The sequence below is a fragment of the Halichoerus grypus genome, chromosome 12, assembly GCF_964656455.1.
Source record: "Halichoerus grypus chromosome 12, mHalGry1.hap1.1, whole genome shotgun sequence".
Lineage (NCBI taxonomy): Eukaryota > Metazoa > Chordata > Mammalia > Carnivora > Phocidae > Halichoerus > Halichoerus grypus.
In genome coordinates, this window is record NC_135723.1 from 33524950 (window position 1) to 33552086 (window position 27137).

The 27137-nt window shown below is 36.9% G+C and overlaps 1 protein-coding gene across 1 annotated transcript in view; it reads left to right on the forward strand.

Moving 5' to 3' along the window:
- Window positions 1-27137, forward strand: part of ZNF804B (zinc finger protein 804B) — a 508004-nt gene that overhangs the window by 379893 nt on the left and 100974 nt on the right. The gene's annotated exons all lie outside the window — the stretch shown is intronic.

Genomic DNA, 27137 nt, shown 5'->3' on the forward strand with positions numbered 1-27137 from the left:
AAACTAATAATACACTATATGTTAATTAACTTGAATTTAAATAAAATATTAAAAAAAGAAAGAAGTGCTGGATGGGTATTCTATCCTCTGGTTCCTACAAATGCAAAGCTTTCAGGTTATACCGCCTAGCGTGACATTTTTTCATGGAATATTCATTTTCGTATATTGGGATTTCAACATGAAATGAGTTTCTATGCATCAAGAAAGCATGAAACTTAATCACCAAGTTGTATTTTAAACAAAGCAACTCATTCCCAACAAAGGAAGTTAGAACATATGCAGAGTGTACTTGCTTCTACGCTTTTAAAAGATTGTGAACAGTTGGGATAAGAGTTGCCAAAATTAAAGAATGACTTTTATAAGGAGGATAAAAGAAAAGTCCTACTATAAAAATGTTTTAGAGTTCATTGAACTCTGCATATTTCAGCTCTGGTAGAACACAAATTACGGCATTCATTATTAAAATAGGCTTGAATCTCAAACAGAAAAATGAGGGGCCCAAGTGGTGAGCATTAAATTATACAACTTGTCATAAAATCTCTTATTATTCTAAGTAGTCTCGTGTTTTATTGCATCTTAAATACAAACTAAAGAAACCACCAAAAAAGGCCTTTTCTAGCAATACCAGTAAAATAAAATGGTTATTAAAGCACAGATACAAAGATTTAATAATAACATACACGACATAGTCAAACAAAACCTGTATGTTGTGCTTAACTTTGAGTACCCAAACTCCAGATTTAACATGGTATTCAATGAAATGATTAGAGAAATTAAAAAATCTTATTAACAGAAACAGGCTTATCCATTGAGAAAATAACTATCCCATTCATTACCTTCTCACAAGATGGACATTTTTCTTTTATTTCTCCCGTCTGCCTGACCCTTTCAGAACTGGACTTGTGTAATTGACTTAACAGTGTGGGATAGTTGTCAAAAGACTTCGTGGTCTCATCAAACCCTGTAGCTGAAGGGGCACTTTGATTTTGTGGCGCTGTATTTTAAATAAAACTAGTCAAAGAAAGGAAGCATGATAGGTTAGGAACGGGTAACCAAGATGCTCACAGACCAAATGAAGAAATAGAGGACACAAGAATATCTGAATGAGGATTTGGAAGATGCATTTGGTTTGGAAAATACAATTTTTTGATGACTCTTGGGAGAATCATTTCAGCAGAAGATAGAAAAGGGTACCGGTTTGCAACAAGAGTACACAGGAAGTGAGAAAGTGACAGCAGTTGGTATAGTCTGTCTTTCAAAATGTTTAGCTAGATATCCCAGTCAAACTCTTCAGTTAAGCAAAAATTATGTCTAGAGTGCTTGTACCTATGTCAGTCAATTCTGTCTGTAAATAGAAGGTCACCTAGCATACTCCTTGTTGATTTATTTCCCTCCAATGTATCTTTTTCTCTTTCGCCTTGTCAGCTGTTTTATTAACTGGAGAGTCACTTTTTATTTTATTATTTTGCCACCTAAATAGAGTAAACTTGGAGATTTCTTACGTGGTATGTTTTAAAGCAGTGTAGTAAATTTAACGTACTTAATTTACATTTATAGAACATGGTATCTGAAATATAGGTGTTTATAAATAGATAGAATTCATTGTGATTAAGCAAAACTCAGGGGATTGTATCTCACTCATAATCTAACATTTAAAGAAGACTTCTCCCCGTCCTCACCCCTGCCCCTCCATCCGATTTTGAAGTAATAAAGCACAATCTTAGCTTTGGAATTGGCCTTTGACTGGAATAAAAGTTTAAGCAAACATTTTGATGAACCAGTAGTGTATATTTCATCCTCATATGCCCTCAAAATGAATAAACTTTGAAAAGTAGAGCTAATTCTATCACAGTATTTGATGAGAATGCATTAAACAGAAGGTAATGAGTGATTCCAGTGGTGCCACGGAGACCCAGGGTTTCTAGAAACAACAATTCAAGGCACTGATTACAATTTGAGGCTGCTGTATAAGTCCTCCTGGGGTATCAATTAATCCCTGAATTCTTTCTGTTCCACATTATTTAACAAAGGACCTGAAATTAATGGTATTACTTCTTCGACCCAAAAAGTTAATCCCTGACTGGGTGAAACATGTGTCTGGCTCCCTGTAAATCATGATTCAAAGTTACAGAATTTTACTTTATATCCTACCCCCAACCAATTGAGAGTAGTCTCTCTTCCCTGTATTTATTAATTCCTATAGAGATATCACTGATATTTACCCAAATTTTGATATTTGAGTAATTTAATGTAAGTTAAGTTATTATAGCCTACTAAATATTATATAAGTATAAAAATAGTTACATTAAACCTATACATAAAATATTTAATAAAGCTGAACATATTTATACCCTAAGACTCAGTAATTTCACGTCAGAAGATATGTCAAAAATATTCATTACAGTTCTATTCAATATAGTCCCAAACTGGAATCAACTCAAGTGTGTTTCAGAAATGGAATGGATAAATAAAAGATGGTATATTCCTATAATGGGATATCATACAGGAATGAAAACAAATGAGATATCATCACAGGCAATAATATAAATGAGTGTGATTACCATAATTTTGAGCAGAAGAAACCAGATACAAAAGCACATATGGTGATGAGTCAGTCTATCATCTATCTATCTATCTATCTATCTATCTATCTATCTATCTATCTATCTATCTGTTTTGGACTGAATATTTGCATCCCCCCAAAATTCATACGTTAAAGTTCCTAGTGTGATGGTATTTGGAGTTGGTCCTTTGGGAGGTGATTAGGTCATGAGCCCATAGAGCCCTCATGAATGGGATTAGGGCCCTTATGAAAGAGACCCCAGAGAGTTCTCTTGCTCTTTTCCCCATGTGAGGACACAGCAAGAACTGCTTATTAACTGTTTTGAATATTTTCCACATATCTTTTGAAGTGAAATTGCCTTCCGTGAACCAGGAGGTGGGCTGCCACCAGACACAGAATTTGTTGGTGCCTTGATCTTGGACTTCCCACCCTCCAGAAGTGTGAGAAATAAATGCCATTTAAATCACTCAGTGAATGATATTTGTTATAGCAGCTCAAATGCTCTAAGATAGTATCTATCACAGGGAAAGCTGGACTATAATCGAGTTAGATTGATGATCTTTGCAGGAGAGGGGCTGTGGGAGGGCTTGATGGGTATTCTGCAGCACGGATGATGTTCCACTTTTGATCTGCATGCCGGCTAAAAGGATCAGTCCACTTTGTAAAAACTTATTGAGTTGATGATTTGTTCCCTGATTGTATGCAAGTTCTGTGTTAATAAGTTGCGCTTTAATAAATGTTCTTGCTAGGAGCAACCTCCTGAGACCTGTAGTGTGCCAGTTTTATTATCTAGTAGCCACCAAATCAATAGAATACATTCTTAATATTTCAACCTGTAGGCTTTCTGAATTGGGGATAAATTCAAATAGAAACTCCAACAAATTAACTTTGAGCAGATGACATTTAATTCAAACAAGATCAAATAGGAAATTGCCCTTTCTTAAAGATGCTATTACAGTGGTGTGCTACCTAATTATAGATACTAAATCACTTGCTTTTATTCATTCTGTTTTTAAGAAGCATAGTAGTGTGGGAGGCATTCATGAATCAAAATTTGTGATAACACGTGAAGAGACACTTAGAGGTATTGTTAAAACACATTCTCTAAAGAAAGGCTAAGCTAATTTGAGCTTGACCTTATCAGCAATCCAAATTCAACAAGTACGACCTACTATAATGTTCATGAGAATTATATGTGGCAGGAGAAGAATTTAGTGTAATAGAAGTCAAGACATGGTAAGAGAGGACTAGTGTAGTTGTAGCTACTGTCCATGATAAGCACGTGCTAGGTAAAAACCCAAGAAATAATTTCATCTTATCGTTGGCCAACACTCCAGGAGGAATATGTTTTACAATTAGCTCTCAGAAACACAATGTTTAAATAATATAAAAGAGGGAGTAGTAAATTCACTTTTTCTTGAAATTCACTTACTTTATAAATAAAAAAAGCTTGCCTCTTCCTCCTGAGAACTAAGAGAGGCAGACAGCCTGAGTCCTTCTCTGCCTCTGTTTCCATAAGGGCGGGTAGCAGAGAGATTTGTGCCATGATTGTGGAAAACTGTTTTCCAGTAGAAATGATCAGAGTCGAATGGAATATTTGCATTGCTGGTCCGTATTCTTTGATTTGATCTACCAATTATCTGATTCTGCTCAGGATTGTATTTTGGCTACAGGTAGAGTTTCTCTGCCTACATGTTAGTTCAAAAGTGTATAGTTTGAATGTCTACTCTGTACTAGGAAAAGTGTTAAATCCTACCAAACATGGGTATGATCTCTGATTTCAAGAAATAGACACTAAAGGCATATATAAAGGTATATATGCAAATGAAGAATTGACACAGATCATATGAAAAGAATTTAAGAGCAATAGGGGCTCATGGCAAAGGATTGTTTTTGGCAATTGTGACCATAGTAGGCTTCATGGAATAGATATAGCAAATGATTTCAGTATTGAATGTTGGCTGAAATATAAACATGACGAGGCATAAGAATGGCATTCCAGGAAGAAGAGTTAGAGCAAAGGTACAGAGGAGAGAAAAGAACGGATATTGAGAGTAAATAATGAGTCATTTACCTTGATAGGAATATGTATAAGAGCACCATGAGGAATAAGACTGCAAAATTTACCAAAGTCAGATCATGGAGGAATTAAGCATATGTATTTTGTTCATGAGTCAAGTGACCCAAATGACATCATTTATTGGGCAACTATATATAAGATATATTGGAGCACACAAAAGACTCTGGAAAACTCCAAAGGAATAATCTAGCTTGGTTTGCCAATCCATGAGGAGAAAAGTCAGGGTAATACTGGTAGGGAAAAAAAAATCTATAAAACTATTTCCTTTTTAAAAATATATATATTTTTTTCCCTCTAAGGAAGAAAGGATGTAGCAGATTTTTCCCCTGCTCACTCATTTTTTTTCCCCTTTGGCTCCAAATCCTGTATTTCTAAGTACATCTGCAAGTTCAGATAGAGCAAATTTCAGATGTGAATGAAAAATGGAATGCTCTTAATTTTCAAACAATGCCTACTTTAATGGTAAAATGGCTGTGACAAGATTAGCCAGAATCATAGCACTCATTTTATGAAGAAAAATAAGTCAGTGACAGTCATTTTATTTATACAGCCATCTGCACATTCGTGTCTAAATCCTTCTGGTATTTGAAAATGCAACTTCCAAATTCGGGATCTTATTGGGAGGCCTGAGTCATTTGGAAGCCAGCAAGAGTGACGGCAAAGACAAATTTTTTTGTGGGCCCTTCATTCCAGCCTTTTATACAGTTAGCCTTTTTATGAGCTGCTATCTCTGTGAAATCAAGCAAATTCCAATAAACAGGCAAACTACTGCCTGGAGTTCCATCCTGCAAAGGCTGGTCTGGTTTAAGATTAGATGTAGGGAAGGTGGTTTGGAATAAGATCAGAATAGGATGATGGAATCACTGAGTTTGTGAGGCAAAGGGTCCTTGGAGATAGCCTTGCTGAGCATCCACGTTGAGCAGAGATGCTCAAGAGTGCTCTGGACAAGCCCAGGGATTGCAGGACTCCAACTCTAGGTACAGAGACACACAAACATGCACGCGTGCACACACACACGTCATTTAAAGCAATACCCTTTGGTCTTCTTTCAATATACTGAATATTCCTCTAATAAATAGGAGTTGAAATGGCAGACCTAGTAGAGCAGCTTACAGAATCCAGTTTATGGATTCATTTCATGGATGATCTAACGGTCTTTATAAGGTACATAGTCTTTATAAGGTATTTAACATAGGGTATGTCAACTTTAAATGTCAGTTCCTTTCTCTTGTTCTATTCTCTTTGAGTTCTGTGTTTGTGTTATTTCACGACTTCAGTATTTACAAATAATTCTTTTTTGGTGCTTGTTTTTTATTTTTCTTGTATTTAAAAAATACTCCCAACTCTTCCTTTACTACATACGTGGATTTCATCAACAGGGTCCTTAGCTTGCATGACTCTGTTATCCTTCTCCATGCAAGCTACTCCAACCACATGTTACCATGTTTAGAGTCTAAGACTCAAGTTGCTCTAGAGAATCATAGGAGGCAATTCAAAACATATCTATTAACCTAGATGCTTATCTAGGAAATATTTTAGAAATGGAAATGGAGATATCTTAGAAATGTCATTATACACAGTACAGTTAAAGTACTAATTGCTGGTTTTTTCTTTTTAAGGATGAACTTTTTATTTATTTAGTTTTTAAAGATCTTATTTATTTATTTGCCAGAGAGAGAGAGAGCGCACACAAGCAGGGGGAGCAGCAGAAGGAGAAGTAGGCTCCCTGCTGAGCAAGGAGCCCAATGTGGGACTCAATCCCACGACCCTGGGATCATGACCTGAGCCGAAGGCAGACACTTAATCAACTGAGCCACCCAGGCATCCCTTATTTTTTTTAAAAGATTTTATTTATTTATTTGCCAGAGAGAGAGCACGTGCACAAGCAGGGGGAATGACAGGCAGAGGGAGAAGCAGGCTCCTCACTGAGCGCAGAGCCCAATGTGGGACTCCATTCCAGGACCCTGGGATCATGACCTAAGCCCAAGGCAGACACTTTACCTACTAAGCCACCCAGGCATCCCAGGGATGAACTTTTTAAAAGCAAGTTTAAGAATTCCTCAGAATTCTTAATCTCAGGAAACAAACTGAGGGTTGCTGGAGTGGTGGGGGGGTGGAGGGATGGGGTGGCTGGGTGATAAACATTGGGGAAGGTATGTGCTATGGTGAGCGCTGTGAATTGTGTAAGACTGTTGAATCACAGACCTGTACCTCTGAAACAAATAATACATTATATGTTAAAAAAAAGAAGAAGAAGAAGAAGAAGAAGAAGATAGCAGGAAGGGAAGAATGAAGGGGGGGAATTGGAGGGGGAGACGAACCATGAGAGACTATGGACTCTGACAAACAAACTGAGGGTTCTAGAGGGGAGGGGGGTGGGAGGATGGGTTAGCCTGGTGTTGGGTATTAAAGAGGGCACGTATTCAATGGAGCACTGGGTGTTATATGCAAACAATGAATCATGGAACACTACATCAAAAACTAATGATGTAATGTATGGTGATTAACATAACATAATAAAATAAAATTAAAAAAAAAAGCAAGTTTACTCTGTGCTACTTTAAAGTTAGTCTTTGAGTAAGAAGATATGTCACTATGAATAACATTTTTATTCTTATATAGAGAAAGTCTGCTTGTTTGATATAGTAAGATTTGTATGATCCTCTTTTATTTTTTTATTTTTTTATTTTTTATAATTATTTTATTTTATTTTATTTTTTAAAGATTTTTTATTTATTTATTTGAGAGAGAATGAGAGAGAGCAAGCACATGAGAGGGGGGAGGGTCAGAGGGAGAAGCAGACTCCCCGCCGAGCAGGGAGCCCGATGCGGGACTCGATCCAGGGACTCCAGGATCATGACCTGAGCCGAAGGCAGTCGCTTAACCAACTGAGCCACCCAGGCGCCCTCTATGATCCTCTTTTATAAGAACTACCCCAGGGGCGCCTGGGTGGCTCAGTCATTAAGCGTCTGCCTTCAGCTCAGGTCATGATCCCAGGGTCCTGGGATCGAGCCCCGCATCAGGCTCCCTGCTCCACGGGAAGCCTGCTTCTCCCTCTCCCACTCCCCCTGCTTGTGTTCCCCCTCTCGCTGTGTCTCTCTCTGTCAAATAAATAAATAAAATCTTAAAAAAATAAATAAAAATAAAAAAAGATGTTTAGAAAAAGAAAACAATATTTTTGTTCACCTACATGAGCCTTGAGTGATATGACTTAGTAGTTGTGTTGCATCTATAAATACATCTTTTGGCAACTGAGAAAATCACTTTTCTTCTGCTCACTTTAGAAATAATAAGAGCCCTTTGCAATTTAAACTCTGAGGAAACAATCATTCTGAGGACCTTGATGGACAAACCAACTTCTCTAGCCCCTGCCTTTCTAATCTAAATCTTTCTGTCAAGATCTGATAGATTCTGTCAACCTTGATGACTGTCTTGGAATATAACTCCAAAGTTACTCTCAGCATTTTATTTGCAAAAGCCCAAATTTCAGAGGCTTTTGATTTTTTTGGAAAGTGGCTGAGTTCTTCACTCTAGACTTGGAACATTGCTGTGTGGAGCTCCACATTGGGTATGCAAAGGCATATCTCCTCTAATCACTGCATTCACCACCATTGGCAGGGAATTAACTTTAGCTCTTAGTGGTCAAGATTGATCCTTTCAATTTCCAAATCTTTTTCTTTTGCTTTCTGACTCAGAAGCTCATTTAACTGGAAGAGTATTTTCCACCTTACAAATTTCAGTCCATCATATTCTTTCTCACTAGTGGACTCTGCAAATGTGAAGGTACATCAATAAAAATGTTACATTAATTTATTTCAGCCATTTATCTTCATGGAGTAGAAACTAAGGCAGTTCCAAACAAATTGAAAGCAAAAACAAAGTAAAGAAGGAAAAAAACAGGCTAAATAAGTGGATGTCAACACATTTAAATTGTAATTATATAATCAGATGCCTTATTTGGGCATGAATAACTAGACGTAAGATATTTGGAAGGTTTTGATATGTTATTAACTCTTAAGAATGTGAGACAGGTGACATATAGTATTATGCCTTCTTGTGCCCTAGGCTTTGTCTGCAGTGGCACAGGGTTGGAAAAGTAAGCACTCACAGGTTCTATCATTGCAATATCCTGCAAGCCTGAATAATTCTGCCTCCTCTCTCCCAAAACTCTTTCCTCATCTTCACATTTTAGTGTCAGAAATATTCTATTAACTGATCGTTTTCCTCCTCACACATACACTTTGGTATTTAAGAAGTCTCTTCCAAAAAGAAAAAAATTAATGGTACAATCTTAGAGTTCAAAAGAAACTTGTCAATTAACCAAACCCCTTTTAAAGGTAGGAAAGCTGAGAATGAGAGGTCACATACATCTAGCTGGAGGTAAGACTAGGTACAGACCCTAGGTCTCCCTTGTTTCCTACCTCAAAACCAGGCTTACACACCATTTATTGCATTTTCTTCATATAAATATAAATATATATATATTTATATATAAGTTATATAAATATAAATAACTTTTAAAAATTGTATGTCCAGTTTAGATAAGATAAATGTTAGCTAAAGGCAGAATTTTTTTAAAAATCACCCTAAATAGAACCAAGTTCTCAAGAGTCACAATTAAAATTTATACGAAACTTGTAAAATGTTCATTTTCTTTTTTTTTAAGAGTCTATTGGAGAGAGACTGAGAGAGTTGGGTGGGGGGAGCAGAGGGAGAGGGACAAGAAATCAAGAGTCAGACGCTCAACCAACTGAGCCACCAATGTGTCCCTAAAATGTTCATTTTCTTTTTTTTTCTTAAGATTTTATTTTATTTATTTATTTGAGAGAAAGAGTGAGCAAGAGAGAGAATACCAGCAGGGAGGGGCAGAGGGAGAGGGAGAAGCAGACTCCTTGCTCAGCAGGGAGCCCAATGCGGGGCTTGATCCTGGGACTCTAGGATTATGACCTCAGCCAAAGGCAGGCGCTTAACCAACTGAGCCACCCAGGCGCCCAAATGTTCATTTTCAATACCAAATTGTTATATGTATTTCACGAAAGTAAGTTTGGAAATTTTAATATCAGTATTTGTCAATACTTTAATTTTTAGTATTCTTTATGAATCTACAAAATCTTCAAGTGAGCCATTAATTTCAATATATAATTCATTGCTGCTTTCCTACGATGTTCAGCATTTACTGTCAAGTGGCCATAAGGTACAATAAATTATCTTGTATCACACAAAATTGTCACCTGAATGTTGTTAATGCCTCATAAGCACTAATAGAGTACAAAAGAATAGCCCATCAGGTTATTGAATTTGCTTTCAACCAAATGCTGAATAACTCATCAGCTGTATGGCTCTGCCTACAAGGTATATGAATTAACTATCTCCTCAACTGAACCACTTGTTATCACTTCAGTAATATTTTAATCTCTGTAATGAATCATGAAATCTATTTTAAAAAATTATTTGAATGACATTTGGTAGTATTCACATCATGAGCTTAAGCATTCTCCACCACGTCCATAAAATAAAGGTAAAATGCATCACCAGGCCAAACAGGATACATGGAAAAAGAGAAAAAAATAATTGCCTGAGAACGTCATGTAGGGAGCAGAATAAAAATGTTGTAGCCAAGTGGCAGGGAGAGAAATCTGAACTAGATTTTTAGAAGTACAAGCGTATTTTCCATAGTAAGTTGTACCTTACTCATGGAAAGGTAAATGTGTGAATGAAATTTTACCTGACAACAAAATTATTTTTGACATTTATACAAACCTATGAAAATATTTTTTTATTTTTAGAATGGGATAAGGAAGAAATAATTATATACTGGGAGAAAGTGTCGCTGTTGTTATGTTTGTTATGTTTGGGATAATATCTACCCAAATCTTTTCGTAACAATGGGAGTATCAAGAATTCGTATTAGGAGTATGGAAAATAAATTAGAAAGACTAATCATTGATATTTTAACACTGCATATATTTGAAGTGTACAGTTTAATCAGTTATGACATATGTATATGCCCACAAAATCATCACTACAATCAAGATCATCTTATATATATTCAGGTATTTATTTTATATATATATATGTGTGTGTGTATATATATATATATATATATATATATATATATATATATATCACCAAATGTTTTCTAGTGCCCCTTTATAGTTCCTTCTATCCCTACAAGCCTTTCACCCCTTCCCCAGTTGAGAGTACCACCAGGAAGAACCCAAATGCTCATCAACGGGGAATGGATAGACAATTATGATAGCCATACAATAGAATGCCATCTTATGATAATAATGAGCAAGTGATAGACATGGATTAAACTCAAAACAGTTATGCTGAGTGAAAAGTCAGACAAAAAGAGTACATGCTGTACCACTCCATTTATATAAGATCTTAAGAAAGGAAAACTCTTCTATAGTGACCAAAAATGAAACGATAGTATTTAACTAGCTTTTTGGTAAGGTGTGTGAGTTGTTTAAGAATTCAGCTTCAAATCCTTCAGTTCTTAGTCCACACTAAACAAAATACAACAGAATGAAAAGCCTTTAGTGCCTGACCCTAGCAAGTTTAAGAATTCCTTTAGGGCTGATATAGGTTCTCACAAAAATCTGACAGGAAGAGGATAAAAAGCAGATGCAAAATATGTACAAGTTTTAGTCACACCACCGGCTCTCCATTTGTTGATGGCTTCTTTTTGCAAATTGGTCTTCTACCAAAGAACACACCTGCATCATAGCTCTTTCATTTCTTTTCCCTTTTTTCTCCCATTGGCTATCTGATTACAATCATATTTTGCATATGGCATGAGTTTTCGCAGTGTATCTCCTGTTTCTAACTTCTGCATAAAATAAAAAGGGAGAAGTGTTTTTGAAAATTTACTTATAAGGAAACAAGAATCTTAGCTCTTAATTTAATATACTTGTCACTTGATTATTCATTGGAATTCATAGTTAGCTCTTAAGAACACACTTAGGTTCTTGATTTTTTCCTCCATATTAGAAAAGACAATTTATGCATAAGTTTGTGAAATTAAATTTGATTTAGTTAAATGGGGACACAAGAAAGTGGAAAATTTCCTACATTTTAGTTTTGAGTACCAAAGAAACATGACCTCGTTTCTATCTGAATCAATTGTTCTTCAACTGATTAGCAAATTGAATGCTTAGACGTTGCTAAACATCCTGTAAAATAATGACATCTTACTCGTGTGTTTCAACATACAGATCTGGTCATTAAAGACTGATGAATAGAACACTGACCTTAGACTATCCAGGTTTTCATGAAAATATTAACTAAATGGACAACAGAAGAATTGACATAATCAACAGATAATTAAACCTTTACAAATTGATGTTTGATTGTATGACTGGTTGATCAAATAACGAGTTGATTTAAGGCAGACAGGTTAAAAGGGAATATTTTATGGAAATGCTATCACACAAACATATACACATATAAGTCTTTTTGGAAGTTTTGCTAAAGAACTAAAATACTTGGTGTGCCTGGACAGCCTTTTTAGTTAGAACCTATAAAAATTGATCGTTGCCATTTCGTTATTAATAATAAAATGTACAATGTTCAAAATCATTTCTAATCATCTTCCAAGTTTGTGGTTACCTTGAGTGAATGCTTTTTTTCTGTCCAATATTAATACCATTTATAAGAATTTTTTTCTTTTAATGAAACATTATAGAATAAATAAGGTCACATTGCAATTAGTAAAAGGCACTGGAAGGTAGCACAAGTTTTATATTAAATAAAAAATAAAGTGACCTTGAGATTATTTGTCATGACACCTAAGGAATATTTTCACGTAAATGTAGTGGAATTTAATACGTGCCATTGCAGAATGAGTAAAGATTATTTATTGTTTATCTGACGGGTAGATTCCTATATGTTATAAATTGATAAACTTTCAAATTATATTTTTTATGGAGTAATAGAAATGTAACAGAAAACATCTAAAGCTTTTTTTCAATAACAAAAAAAGTACATAAGAAAATTAGTCCATCTGTACTTGTGCCAAAGGCAGAAATCCAAAAGACATGGTAGCAAAAGGCCAGGTCAGGAAGCCAGCTCACTCACCATCTGTAGTAGAAAGCAGAGCCTATTTACAGAAAGGAAAATGTATGTTTAATGCAAAGAACGTTATTACTAACAAGTAACTTACCTGGAATATGGCGCCATGGGGAGTTTGGAAATAAAAGAGTGAGCAATAAAGGGCACTAGTGTCCTCATAGGAGCATGATTAAGTGTCTGACCAAAGCTTCCACTTGTTTTTGCATTGAATTTTCCCCCTTTAGTTTGCAACATAAAGACAGGTCCCATAGGAAGGAAAACTTGTCATCTACACAGTACATCACTCAGTCAGGTACAGATAACTACATCTATTCCCTGTGGGAAGAAATTCTTTTTATTGGACTTTGTGGGCCCATTCTTTATTTACTTATATTGTTTGGGTGGCAGTTATGGGATGCATGGCTCCCCCTTCCCTACTGGAGGCAACATTTTTTTGGTGCAGTCCTCAAGGACTCTCTCCCAGTCTCCTTTTCCAGCCCAGACACGTCTACTCTAACCAGCCCATTGTTTGTCCTCAACTGTCACGGTATATCACATTCAACTCCAATGCCGTGTTCTTCGATTTGCTGTTAAACTCTGTAAAAACAAAATGAAAAACAAACTCTCTAACCTAGGAAATACACCCAAAGTAACCAAACAAAGAGCAATATGAGGCTGGCGCAATGCCAAGGATTTCATTTGGTTTGTTTCCATAATGAGGACAGTGGCCCCCTGGGTTAGTTGCTATTATCTCACACTCCTTTTTTATAGTTGAAGGCACACATCCAGCTGGAGGTGCTGAGTGCCATACACACATGAAGAACAGAGCTCTGATTTATACTCAGGCTGCCCGATGCAGACCTACACTCCTAACCACAAGAACATATTGCCTCCTCCATTTTTAATAACTAGTTTCAAAACTGAGGCCTCCGTAGACACCATTCCTGCTCCACCATTGCATTTTGCCCACTTCCTTAGCATTGAAGACTGTATTTATTTTATACATTCACATACATCTCTCTCCGTCTCTATTTATAGTTATGTGACTTCTTTGTGGTGCCTGGAGCTGTATGAGGTGCTTTTTATGTTTGAACTTATTTAATTATTACAATTATCCTGTGAGAATGACATTTTTATCCTTGTTTTACAGAAGTTAAGTGATGCAATGAAGGGCCATGGAGTTTACAAAAGGTTGAGTTAGGATTCAGACTCCTAACCCCAATCTCTACCTCCTAAATGCTTTTACTCTTTATTAGGTGAAGTGCTCCCTTCTTTCCCTCAGGTTTTACCTCCAGTAGCTAACTATACATTCTTTTAGTCTAGGGATAATACCTCTTGGGTCTTTTGCAGTTCCTGTGGCACCTAACAGACCAATAGCAACACAGTAAGAACTTAATAAATATTTCTAATCTTTGAATTCCTGTCCTGGTCCTGGTCTTTAAGTCTCCAACTGAGACAAATTTACTACAAAATGTGTGGACTCCTGAAAAATAGCCCATGACAGAAGATTTCCCATTGAGGAACACTGATAAGAACTGTCAGTCCGAGAATGTCAAGGTCAAAAGATGATTCATATGCAATGTAAATATTATTGACCTTTCTATACTTTCAAGTCTCCACAAATAAACTTCAAATCATAAACAGTCCTAAAAGGACTATATTCCCTTTTATCCCCCCACAAATAGCCTTTGGCTAAAAAAAATTACCTAGGACTAAGGAAAATGCTTATGACTTATCCCTTTTCTCCCCTCCAGGATATTATTTTAAAATTCTACTTTGCATTGCCATAAACCTGATTCTTTCCTCCTCATTAGCCTTCTATCCCACTCCTCCATGGGAGAATATGGGTTCTTCTATTTACCGCATGTGTCTCTTTTCTCTTTCTTCTTCCATGTCTTTGTCCGTATTCCTCATCTAGGTTTTACTTCTTTTTTTCCTGTCTCTTGGCATTCTTCCCTACATGGAAATCCAAAGTAAAGCCATTGTGATATTGGGGCATTCAGGAAATGACGAGGGATGCTCTTGTCTGAGTCTTCACTGCTGCTCCTAGGGAATGCCTAATGTATTTATTTCAAAGTCTAAGGGCATCGTTGTTTCTTATCAGGGAAGGTTTTCTTTTCTCTTTATATTATAGAGGAGACCTTTTTCTACTAAAAGGGGTGTAACTGTCCCCTGCTGTCACTGCAGCTAATACAAAATAGACATTTGCTGAAATGCAGCCGTGAATAAGGATACAGATTCCAACCAGGGTATTTAAGCCGACAGCGGCCGGTCAGGTTTTTCTGTGGCAAAGTGGATGGAGGGAAACAGTCCGTAGGAATTCAGTTTTTTTAAATCCCTTAGCTGTGCTTTGGAAGTTCAAAGTGAACCCAGACTGTGTGGGAAGACTCTGACCCAAGAAGCAGAAAGTCTAAGAGAGATGTTCTGGGAAAATAATCAAAGGAGTGTACAGAGGAAAAACACAGACAGGAACATCATTCCCCATCTTAGCTACTGTTCAGAAATAATACCAGCTGGAAAAGAGGAGGAAATGGGGCGTAGGAATCACATCCTCCATAAAGTTTGGGTGGCTTCTTGTTTATTAGTATATAGAGTAAAATCTGCATTGTTCACATCACAAAATGTAGGTTCATTCATTCTCAGCAATATTTTATGTACCTTCCTAAATTCCAGAATTAAAGGGCCCATCGAGTATCATTCATTTTTTTATATATAAAAGTCAAATCCAAGACTATCAATTGAGACTCATTATCAAATTCTATCATAATAGGCTTATTCTCCTAGGTATGTAGGCACATTACAGAACAGCATGGCTCGTTCCCTTCTCTAAACACACATAGCACTTTAAACCCCCACCAAATAATTATATATCCCTTTGTGTTGTGGCTTGCAATCTATGAATTAATTCTATCCCCTCAGGTGGTCTGAGAGTCTTTGAAAACAGGAATTGTGTGTTACAAACAGGAATTGTGTGTTACATTGTCTTGTACAGTAGAATAGCACAGTAACTAATACAAACCTTCATAACACAACTAAATCCTTACCCTACACCGAACTCCTTCAAGGGTAGCATAGAAAAGTTTTTAAAAAAAGTCTGAGGTATGAATTCTTTTTTTTTTTTTTTTGCTTTTTCTTCCTTTCCATCTCAGATACCCCTCCAATATTGGAAAAGAAGGTAGCTTCTTCCTTTCTAGAGTCAGTCTTTAGCACTGGCTAAATTCATGCTCAATCACCAATAACTCTCAGTAACTAACAATCTGTGGATTAATAAAGCACTAAAAGCTTTTTTTTAAAGCTTAGGGGAATAAGGGGAAGAGGGGTCCTATATTTGAGTATGATTCTCCTTCTGTAGAAGAAAGTTTAAAACTGAAAATTTTCCATTTCTGGCATTGCAAGAGCAAGAACGTTATTTTCTAAATATATTGTTAAATAGATTTTGATTGTGTGGTTGAAGAAAAGAAAGGGAATATCTGTATCTATGTCTTTATCACCTTAAAGACTCTGAATATTCATTTATACTTCTCGAGTTTCAGAGACACAAAAATCTAGTCCCTTAGTTCTATCTCATTTTCCAAATGAAGAGATAGTTTTAATTGCCCTACCACTGGTCTCAAAGATAGAAGTCAAGAACTTCAGTTCTCATCCTAGATCTGCTACTTATCCTACACCAGCCTGGGCAAACCATAAAAATTCTGGATTAAAACTCTTTATCTGGAGAAGGATTTCTGAAGTCCTTTCCAATGACATGCTTCTATAATGATTCTCACTTTTGTATTCCACTACTTTTATGATGGACCCACAACTTCTGTTTTATTGTAGCTTGCTCTGTCTTTAGACTGGCTCTGTCCAAAGCACATACACCTATGTGTGTGCAGGCACACACACACACACACACACACACATAATAGATTGGGGCACAGCTGTATGGCTTATTAAATTGGTCCTGGTGTTAACAGTAAGTACAGATCCTCCAAATGCTCAAGCAGCTGTGAAAATCTGTAACGACTATAGTCTATTTGCCACATCTGGGTGGGATGTACCATTGGTACCACCATTATGACACAGATCGACTTTGGCCACACTTTCCCAGCTAATCAGGGTTTCTGACTTCAGTTGACAAGTGTTTTGGGGTTGTTTTCAAAAAAGCAAGCGTGTACCCATAAAACTGGTATACAGACTTTCCTTTTAGGGATTTCTGAAGGCACTAAACCACATTTTGCAAAGTTCTGTGAGAATCATAATAAATGGACAAAATATAAGTGACAAATATTTCTGCCAAATTATATGACAGTGGAGCCAGGCTTTTGTACATCTTTTTATGATCTTGAAATGAACATTATCTAGTTTACAGCATTTCCTTGAGCTCATATGAATGCCTTTTTCCCAAACTAGCATTTTATAGATTTTCCTCTCTTTGACACATTTTCCCAGGTTGCAGTTAATATTTCAAGATTTGAGTACAGAGCTTCTGTACAGCATACTTCTTTCACAATTGCTAGTTTTCTCAAAGTTTGAAAGTAAATTACCTATTAGAATTGCAATAGATAGAAGCCTGGAGCAGCCAGTTTGAAATAATGAAGTGTCTTTGTGAGCGCAGTCACTTTTTAAACATCTCTGGGTTATAGAACAAGTAAACCAAATGTAGTAGACCTTTTATCAGACCTGATAGCAGACATTCAGGAAAACAGAGACAATGTCCTTGGAATTGGCATTTATCTGGCTTGCATGTCCTTAAAGCCATTGCCGTTATACTACTTCGGTCCGTCACTTCGGGAGTTTCTGGGCCTGTTTTTAATACATATAGAATGTAAACACAATTTTTTAGAACCATACAGATTATTAGCCCCAGAACAGACAGAGAAGGCCTGGGAATGAGAACTTATTTGACAATCACCTGAATCTGTTTAAGGGAACACACTTGCAGTCAGTTCCCAAGCAAAGGCGAAACAACGTGTAGATCAGCATCTCGGAACGACCGTTTCTCCCCTCAATAACTCTTAGAAATATTGAATTTTAAAAAATGGTTTGTAATTGAGCAGGTGTCACTTGCAACTTTCTAGAAAACTTACTTACCTGACATTTTTCATCGATTTCTCTTATATTAAAAAATGAAACGTCAGACACTATTTTTTTTTTAAAGATTTTTTTATTTATTTTACAGAGAGAGACAGCGAGAGCAGGAACACAAGCAGGGGGAGTGGGAGAGGGAGAAGCAGGCCTCCCGCTGAGCAGGGAGCCCGATGCGGGACTCGATCCCAGGACCCCGGGATCATGACCTGAGCCGAAGGCAGATGCTTAACGACTGAGCCACCCAGGCGCCCCGAAACGTCAGACACTATTAATTGCATTTTTACAATAAGTAGTTACAGTAGGAGTAATGGCTAAATGAAGGTACTTTCTGTCTAATGCACAATGGATGTATTCATTTAAATGTATTCAGTTTAGATGAATGCAAAATGTCTATATTCATTACAGTTATACATATCTGTGGGCTGAATGGATGGGGTGGTAATTACTACCTTTATAAATGGGACAGTATTGTCAGTTTGGAGGTAGAAAATTCCTTTTCTTACCATATACACACCCGCACAATAGATACATCCTAGAATCTTTCTTTCAAATGTAGAAATTTTGCCCTTGAATTTCTAGTGGTATCTAATGATTGTAGGTCATGCTTTTCTGGAAGAGTGGCAAGGGCTGTTCTTTGTCTCACGGAAAATGACAGAGGGGAACTGAGAGTCTCAAGATCTCTCCATACAAAGAAGCTCACATTTGTCATTTGGCGTGCCTCAAGCTCAGCTGTATGAATAACATAGCATAGATTTGATTATTCTTACACCATCCATTGTTTTTCTTTAAGTTCAGTGAAGGTAGGGCTATTAAATTGTGATTTAGTTGCATACTTTTTTCCCCTAAATAAGAGCCTATTTTTTCAAGAGCAGTTTTAGGTGTACAGAAAAATTGGGCAGGAAGCACAGAGAATTCCCATATACTAATCTCCCTTATTATTGGCATTTTGCAGTTGTGTGGTGGGTTAGGGTGTTCCAACTGATGAACTGATAATGATACATTGTTATTAGCCAAAGTCTGTAGCTTATATTAGGGTTCACTCTTGAGTTGTACAGTTATATGGGTTTTGACACCACCATCCATATTTCAGATGTTCCAATTCTCTCCCCTTTAGCACTATAACCAGACAAAAAGTGAGAAAGAAATCAAATGTATTTATTCCTTCACTCGCTATATTTATTCATTTGTGTTTTCACTAATGGGTGTTAGCAGGCCAAGGACTGCTATTTAATGGATTCAACCACTTCCCTGACCCTGCGTTAATTTACATATCTTTTCATGCATCCTCTTTTTCTCTCAATATACTGTTTGGTTTTACTGATGAGAGCTGGAATGTTCTCCATTAGAGATTGGTGGTCCTTGCACCTTGATGAGCTAGTATTATGTTGTGTCCAGGAAGGCTCATCAGTTGATGTGTATTTTACTGTTTCATTGGTTGTTAAAAACCTCTGCAAACCAATACATGACCTTTAAAACATGTGCATTGTAGCATCTGTATTCGATCAATAAGCAATCTGAAAATTATACCCGCCCCTTTTGCCTCCATTGCAGACAAGCACAGGTAAGCAATGAAGTAATAGCTACTGTTATGATTATCTTAGGGTACATCAGGAACTGCCTTATTCTCTTTCTAAATTGTTTTTCCGGGGGAAGAACTGTATATTAATTTATGCTGAGGAAGATGTCGTTGGCAGAATGCTGATGAACAGTGGTTCTAGTGGAAATGCATGTGTTTTTCAAAAATAGTCTCTGTTCAAATGCAGCCAATTAGGAAGCTTTTCTAAAATAAGCAGTTATACAAGCAAACTTTAAGTATTTAATTGTTACTTCATGAGCAGGAATGTAGTCATCACTCTGCCATCTTGCCCATAAGTCAGAAATCTGTCATTTCTGTCCAAATTAGAAATGATGCCGAATCGTCTCCAAACCATGCTACCCAGACGCAAGTTCATATATTTAATGTGGTTCTATTTATCTTCTAACCTGGGCACCTTAAGTGAATTATTAATAAGAGGGGAAAAGCTCTCTTTCAAGTCTAGGAAGTGGCTGACATCATATTTCCCTGGGCATTGACAGAAAGGTATAACTTTGGTCGTGTTCTACTTCAAGTCTGGGAAACCAACACTTGATTCTTAATGAATTGTAACGAGAAGAGTGGATTATGGCAAAATGGGAAGAGTATTGAAAGTCAAGAATCTGTAATTCTGCTTGTGAATCTGTGTGCCGAGCTCCCCTTCCTTCCTTTAGGGTAGTTCTTCAATAAGCTCCTTAGACCTCAGAATCTACATTTTTTTTAAAAAAGATATTGTTCTAAAAGTCTAAAAGTTCCATGTGTTTAGGATCATACTCATCTGCTTATTCTCCCCTTATCTCGACAGCTTAATTCATGATAGACGTACATTGCCCGGGCAGGCCACGCTATCTATTATGTAGTGGGAATAGCATTCTCTGCTTTTTTAATTCATTAGTTTCACCTATTCAGCAAGTATTTATTGAGTTTTTCTAAGTAACAAGTACCATGGTAGATGCTATATAATGCAAAGACCGTTCTTTCTATAAAAGAAGCAAGTCACGTCTTTAGGAAAATCAATATTAGTGATATTAATGTTAACTGAGCACGTGGGGGATCTCTTGACAATGTGTGGTATTCCAAAAAAGTCCCAAAGTTAAGCAATTATGAGATAAAAACATTTGAAAATCCTTACTATATCAGCCAAATTTGCATTTATGAGCAGGGGTTGACTGGGCTTTTGTATGAGATGGGGGGGTGAGAATGAGAAGGGCTCCTCTCACTTGCTCAAATTTCCATCAGAAAATGAAAGTTGTTTTGTATACTCCTGAGAGAATGGTACTGTTTTTAAAATAATTTTCTAGTGTCACATGCATGTAATGATGTGCACATTCATACATATACACACACATACACAGAATCTCTGGACATCAAGTTCCTACTTTTACAGTGCCCTGTACTAAGTGCTTCCATAAAAATAAACTCATTTTATACTCACAGCAATCCTGCAAGCCACTCATTATGCGCCTTAATTTATACTGAAATAACTGAAACTGCTAGAAGAGAGAGGCTGAGATTCAAGCTAGTCAGTCTCCAAGGAATAATTTTTCCCTATCACAAAAATAAAATAAATAAGTGAATAAAGCCCTCTAAAGTGAGTTTTCCATTACCCAGTCTGTTGCAGAGATTCAGGAAGACAATGGGGACCAAAAGAGTTTTCTGAATCCACTGCCACTTAATGGGGGCGGGGGTGGGGGAAAGGAATGCACTCTCTTTGAAGCAGGATTTTATTTGGGGCCAATATAATAGAACAGGTTAGGGAATATTAGAATTCTTAAAGCAATCTCTTACACATAACAGTGAAAGGTCAAATGTGAGCTTTCATACAAAGAATATGAATTCAATCCTCAAAGCTCTGAGCTGGTATTACCATCAAGGAGATACGAAGAACAGCAATTGATTTTTTCTCTTCCTTTTTAATAATCAGGGCACATATTCACAACCAGTCGAAACAAGAGAACCACCTTGTATTTTCCTAGTGCCTGTCTCTCAGCTTCAAGAGCTTAATAGATTTTTAAAATTATAATTACTCCCCTTACTCTCTCTGGGAACTAGGGCCTCTGCATCATCTCAAATCTACAAAAAGTTAGAAGAGGCAGCTTGAAATTTTGTGGCATCTGGATGAAGGCTAAGTAATTGGGGCAGCCTTTAGCATGGTGATTAATAGCTCTGAAGTCAGGCAAATCTGATTTTTAATCCAGTTTCTGTCTTTCAATGTTGAGCAAGTTTCTAAACATGCTTGTGCCTTGCCTTCCATATCTTTGTTTGGAATAATAATAGATAGTACTTCATAAGGTTATTGTGAAGATTAAGGGAGTTAACAAGTGTGAAGCGCTTAGCAGATTTCTGGTTTACAGTGAATGCTCAGGGGGTGTTACTGTGTAATCATCATTACAATAATAAAATAATTTGGTAGCAGAACACCCGTATTTCTAATTAAATGCCTTTCTCTAGGCAGCATTCTTGCCACATTACAGACATACCTGTTATTTGCATGAATGTAAAATTCTTGGTGTAAAAAAGTACATTTTTCTCTCCCTGCACCCAAAATATTAATTATTAAAAGTAATTAATTACTACAGAATTCTTACTGAACTGAAACATAAAATGCCCACTGGCAATACCTAATGTTTTAAAAATGACTCTTGTTAAGATAACTGTCATATTCAATTTATAATTCATTTTCAATCCTTTAATGAATCATTGAGAACAGTTAAAATGAAGCTTTCTTTCACTTCATAAATGTTATTTTTTTCTGTTAAATAAGCTTCTAAAGCCCCTCTTTTAGGCAAAGTGTGAGAAGAGAACTTTGAGTAAGTAGCAAATCAATGGTAGAATTGTATGTTAAGTCTGTGTGTCAAGTGTATTATTGTGAATTTTATTCATTTTTTAATTTTTTTTAATTTACTGATACTGAGAATAGGTAGCTATTTTTACATCTTTCATATTTATTCTGTGTCTCTCCTATATTTAAAGATTGTGTAATTATGTCAGAGAGCAAATGTCCTCTTAAGTTGCCTCCCAAGTTATTTGACCAGTGAAAGTATCCTTTCATTTAACAAAAAGACAAGAACATTCTGAGTGCTTACCATGTATCTAATGCTATGTGAGAAAGAGAAAAAAACACCTTGACTTTTTCCTCTAATTATTCTTAACTAGCCCAAACTAGGTAATGCTCTATAAGAATTTGTGATTATCATTCTTTTGCAATTTACAGTTGTTTAGCATTTTACATGTAATTGTCCCCTTTCAGACTATAAATTTCTGAGGTCAAGACCCTTTAAAAAATTGACATTTAGAAGTTGCTAAATAAGAGTTGCTTTTTTTTGTCGTTAAATAACAAAATTTTATTTATTTTTATTTATTTTTTATTAAGTTTTCAAATTTTAATTCCAGTATAGTTAACATTCAATGTTGTATTAGTTTCAGGTGTACAATATAGTGATTCAACAATTCTATACATTACTCAGTGCTCGTCATGATAAGTGTGCTCTCAACCCCCTTCACCTTTTTCACCTATCCCCCACTTACCGCCCCTCTGGTAACTGTCAGTTTGTTCTCTGTACTTGAGTCTGTTTCTTGGCTTGTCTCTCCCCCCGCCCCCTTCTTTCTCTCTCTTTTTTTTCCCTTTGTTCATTTGTTTGGTTTCTTAAATTCCACATACGAGTGAAATCATATGGAATTTGTCTTTCTCTGACTGACTTATTTTGCTTAGCATTATACTCTCTAGCTCCATCCATGTTGTTGCAAATGGCAAGATTTCATTCTTTTTTTTAGTGCCGAGGAATGTTCCATTGTAAATAGGTACCACATCTTCTTTATCCATTCATCTGTCCATGGACACTTGGGCTGCTTCCATAATTCGGCTATTGTAGATAATGCTGCAATAAACATAGGGGTGCATATATCCTTTTGATTTAGTACTTTTGTATTTGGGGGGTAAATACCAGGTTGTGCGATTACTGGATTGTAGGGTAATTCTATTTTTAGCAATTCTTGAATGTATCAGTGCTTAATGGTTAGTTGGATGAGTATGTGGTTAGATGGATGGCTGAAGCAGCATGACACAGTGGAAAGTGTGCCTTGCTTTACCATTGCCTGATTTGATAGAACTCATGAAATTACTAAACATAAATTGCCTTCTAAATGGTACTTAGACTATGTGATACCTTCCTTTCTAGTCTACTAGACTGAGCCCTTACCGTCCGGCCTTCCGGTACATACAGCTAGACCAACTCAGCTCCAACTTCACACTTGAGAACAAGCCCGCCTCACACTGGGTGGTATCACAGGCTACTGGGTTACGGTTCTTTAACTAAAAGTCAGCTAGAGCTCCAACCTCAGTTTCCAGTTTTGCCAAAGATGCTTAAGGAAGCTTATTTTTTTCTTTTCCTCTGTGATTCCTCTAGCCCTACCCAGCTCTTGGCTTATGTTCTCCTGTGCCCGAGATTTCTCTTCTCAGGTCTCAGCTTCCCCATTTCTGACCCCCACTCGTCTGCTGTTGAATTTATGCTCTTATTTCTGGATTTGATAGACACACTGGATTGTGAACTCTGTATGTATGCTTTGCTAATGGCATTTATATTCCATGTGTATTCCTCCTCTCTTAATAAGGGGACTAGAATATATCCTGGGGAATATCATGAATCCCTTAGAAGGAAGGAAAGTGGGAATAGCTGTACCACTTCCTGGCAAGAAAAATGAAGTAAGAAATCCAGTATATAATTTAGTCTGATGACTGTAAAATGTGAACATTCACAGGAGATGGTGAAAATATTGGTAGAACTCTGTTATAATTACAATATTTTACACTGAAATTCATTTAATGTCATAATTGAAGGTTGTTTTAGAAATAAATGCTGTTTAAATGAAGATACCAAGAGTAACTGAAGGAGCCTCACCCCTGGTCATTGAGCTGTTGTTATAAAATCCTCTACATAATCTGGAATAATATTAAAGTATATTTTTAGCCACTCTCAATTCTCAGTTGCCAGCCTGCCTCCGGTTAGTGAAGCTGAGGCACTTTTGAACACTGAGGAGGAAGTTCTCAATGTCCAAGGCACATGGTCACTTTTCTAAGGCTGTTATTCCAGTGTTATAATAAAGGAAGAAAAACTGTGAGTAAACCCAAGAAGTCCCTAGTTCCAATCCAGCCTTTGAAATTGTACACAACATATAAAGGACATGTAAAAAAAACCTAGTGAGAAAGATGGGATGGGAACTTATGCTTTCCCCTGATGTAAGCCTACAGTTCTGAAGATTGAGCTCTACCTCAATGCTGTACTGCCTCAACTCTCAAGTGACACCATTAACAAGCCATTATTTCCATTCTTTGAGCAACTGGGTTTTTGTCCTGAAATTGAGGTCCACATTCTCATTACTGGTTACATCCTGTCAGTAGTTTTTATATGCCCCATCAGCTGATAATATAACCAAATTCCTGCTTTCACTCTCTTAGATAGGCAATGTAGATGTTTGGTCTAGTTTTATTGTTTGCAAATGGTACTCATGTCCTTCCTGCCTTTGTGCCATGTGTGTTAGCCTCTTATATTTGGGCTTGAATCATTCTGTTCCCATGTCCAGGATAATTGCCCCATCACTTCACCCAACCCTGTGATAATCTGCTTCTCTTCCCTGTGCTTGCTTTCTTATCTGGTCAGCAACGGCCCTGAGAATTAGGTTTATGGCCTGATTTCTTTCTATAGAGGCTTAGTCATTTTAGAGAAACAGAACTAAAATCCATCCTTTATTTTGTCCATTCACTTTTTTATGCATATTTACTTGATATCATCCATGTGCCAGTCATTCTTAGGCATGGGGATAATGGAGAACTTGCAGTGTGATGGGAGGCATAAACCTGTGAGCAACTATTATCCGTTAATTTTTGTAATACATATTAAATAGGTAACTCTGTGCTAGACAGTATATTTGGCATATTTTTGTGGATACAAAAATGAATAAAACAGTTCCTGCCCTCGAAGGATCTATGGGCATAGACCTGAAAACAGATCATTTAATATCATGTGACATGTCTGATGATAGAATTAAAGGGGGTAATATGGGAGCATGGATTGATACAATATGACACTGATGAAGTAGGAAGGAGTTTGTATGGTGCATTAAGAGGACTGGCCCTAAGGGAGATGCTAAAGCACAGCTGTTTATTAACAAGGGAGTTAGGTAGGCATAGGGCATTTGAATTCAAATCCCCTCTCTACTTACTAACTCAGCGACCATGAGTGTGTGATTCTAAGTGATGATTAATAGATTTGTAAAATGTAGATTAAAAAAGAACTTATTTTTATAGGGTTGGTGTGAGGAATAAATGAGAGAATTCATCACATACTTAGCTTAATACCTGGCACATAGTTTATGCTCAGTAAGTATTCATCACTATTATTCTATAGGCATTGAGAGGATTCAAGAGGATTGTATTATTATTATTATGTTTTAACTGAAGTATAATTGACACCCAAAGTTATGTTAGTTTCAGGTGTACAACATAGTGATTCAACATCTCTATATATATGCTCACCACGAGTATAGCTGCCATTCTTCACCATACAATGCTATTATAATACCTCTGACTATATTCTTCCCTGCTTGAGAGGAGTTTAAGCAGAGGAACGATGTGGCCAAAACTCTGTTTGAGAGAGAGCATAGTCAAAATTGTTTGAAAAATATGTGGTAAACCCACTGGCAGCATCTAGCATGAACCGATGCTTGTAGAAGAAGCTTATCCTGGAGTTAGAGCCTACAGGTAAATAAGACCCTAGCTGTAGTGTGAAGGAAGATCACCCATGGAGACTGTATGGAGTAGATAGATCAGTTGGCTGAAGATGGCATTGGGTGAAACATAGAAATACATGAGGTAATATCAGAAGAAGAAAAGTTTATGAATGGTCGTAGTTGTGTTTGGTAACAAGCAACAAAATAGAGGCTTTGTCCTCCTGGTAAAGTCATGGGAAAGCGTTCCAGAGGGGACAAAGAACTGGGTGTTGGGAAAGGAGTAGGAGCTAACCAATTTAACCAGGTGGGAATAGGCATTGTGTGCTGAGAATAGCAAGTCCCAATACTGACAATTTCAGTGAGGCTAAAAGACATGAAGCAGTAGATGAAGGATGTAAGACAATGCAATCAATGTCCCCATTAAATATTATAGTAAAGAGACCTCGCAGTAATGGGTGCTCCATGGACATAATGGCAGCTTGTGTTTGCGATCGGTCATTGGATTGGCAGAGGAAATGGTGCTGACTCAGCAGAACCACAATCTGAAAATGGATGGGAAGAAAGAGAATGACCAGACTGCAGTTGTGGGCTTTTTTTTTTTTTCTTTCTAAGATTTATTCATTTGTTTGAGAGAGAGTGAAGGCATGCAAGTTGGGGGAGTGGCAGAAGGAGGAAATTTTTTTTTTAATTTAATTTTATTATGTTATGTTAGTCACCATACATTACATCATTAGTTTTTGATGTAGAGTTCCATGATTCATTGATTGCGTATAACACCCAGTGCTCCATGCAGAATGTGCCCTCCTTAATACCCATCACCGGGCTAACCCATTCCCCCTAACCCCCTCCCCTCTAGAACCCTCAGTTTGTTTCTCAGAGTCCATAGTCTCTCATGGTTCAACTCCCCCTCCAAGTCCCCCCCCACCCTTCATTTTTCCAGAAGGAGGAAATTTTCAAGCAGACTCTCCCTGAGCAGGGAGCCCAGCATGGGGCTCCATCCCATGACCCAGGAGATCATGACCTGAGCCCAAACCAAGAGTCAGCCGCTTAACCAACTGAGCCATGCAGGC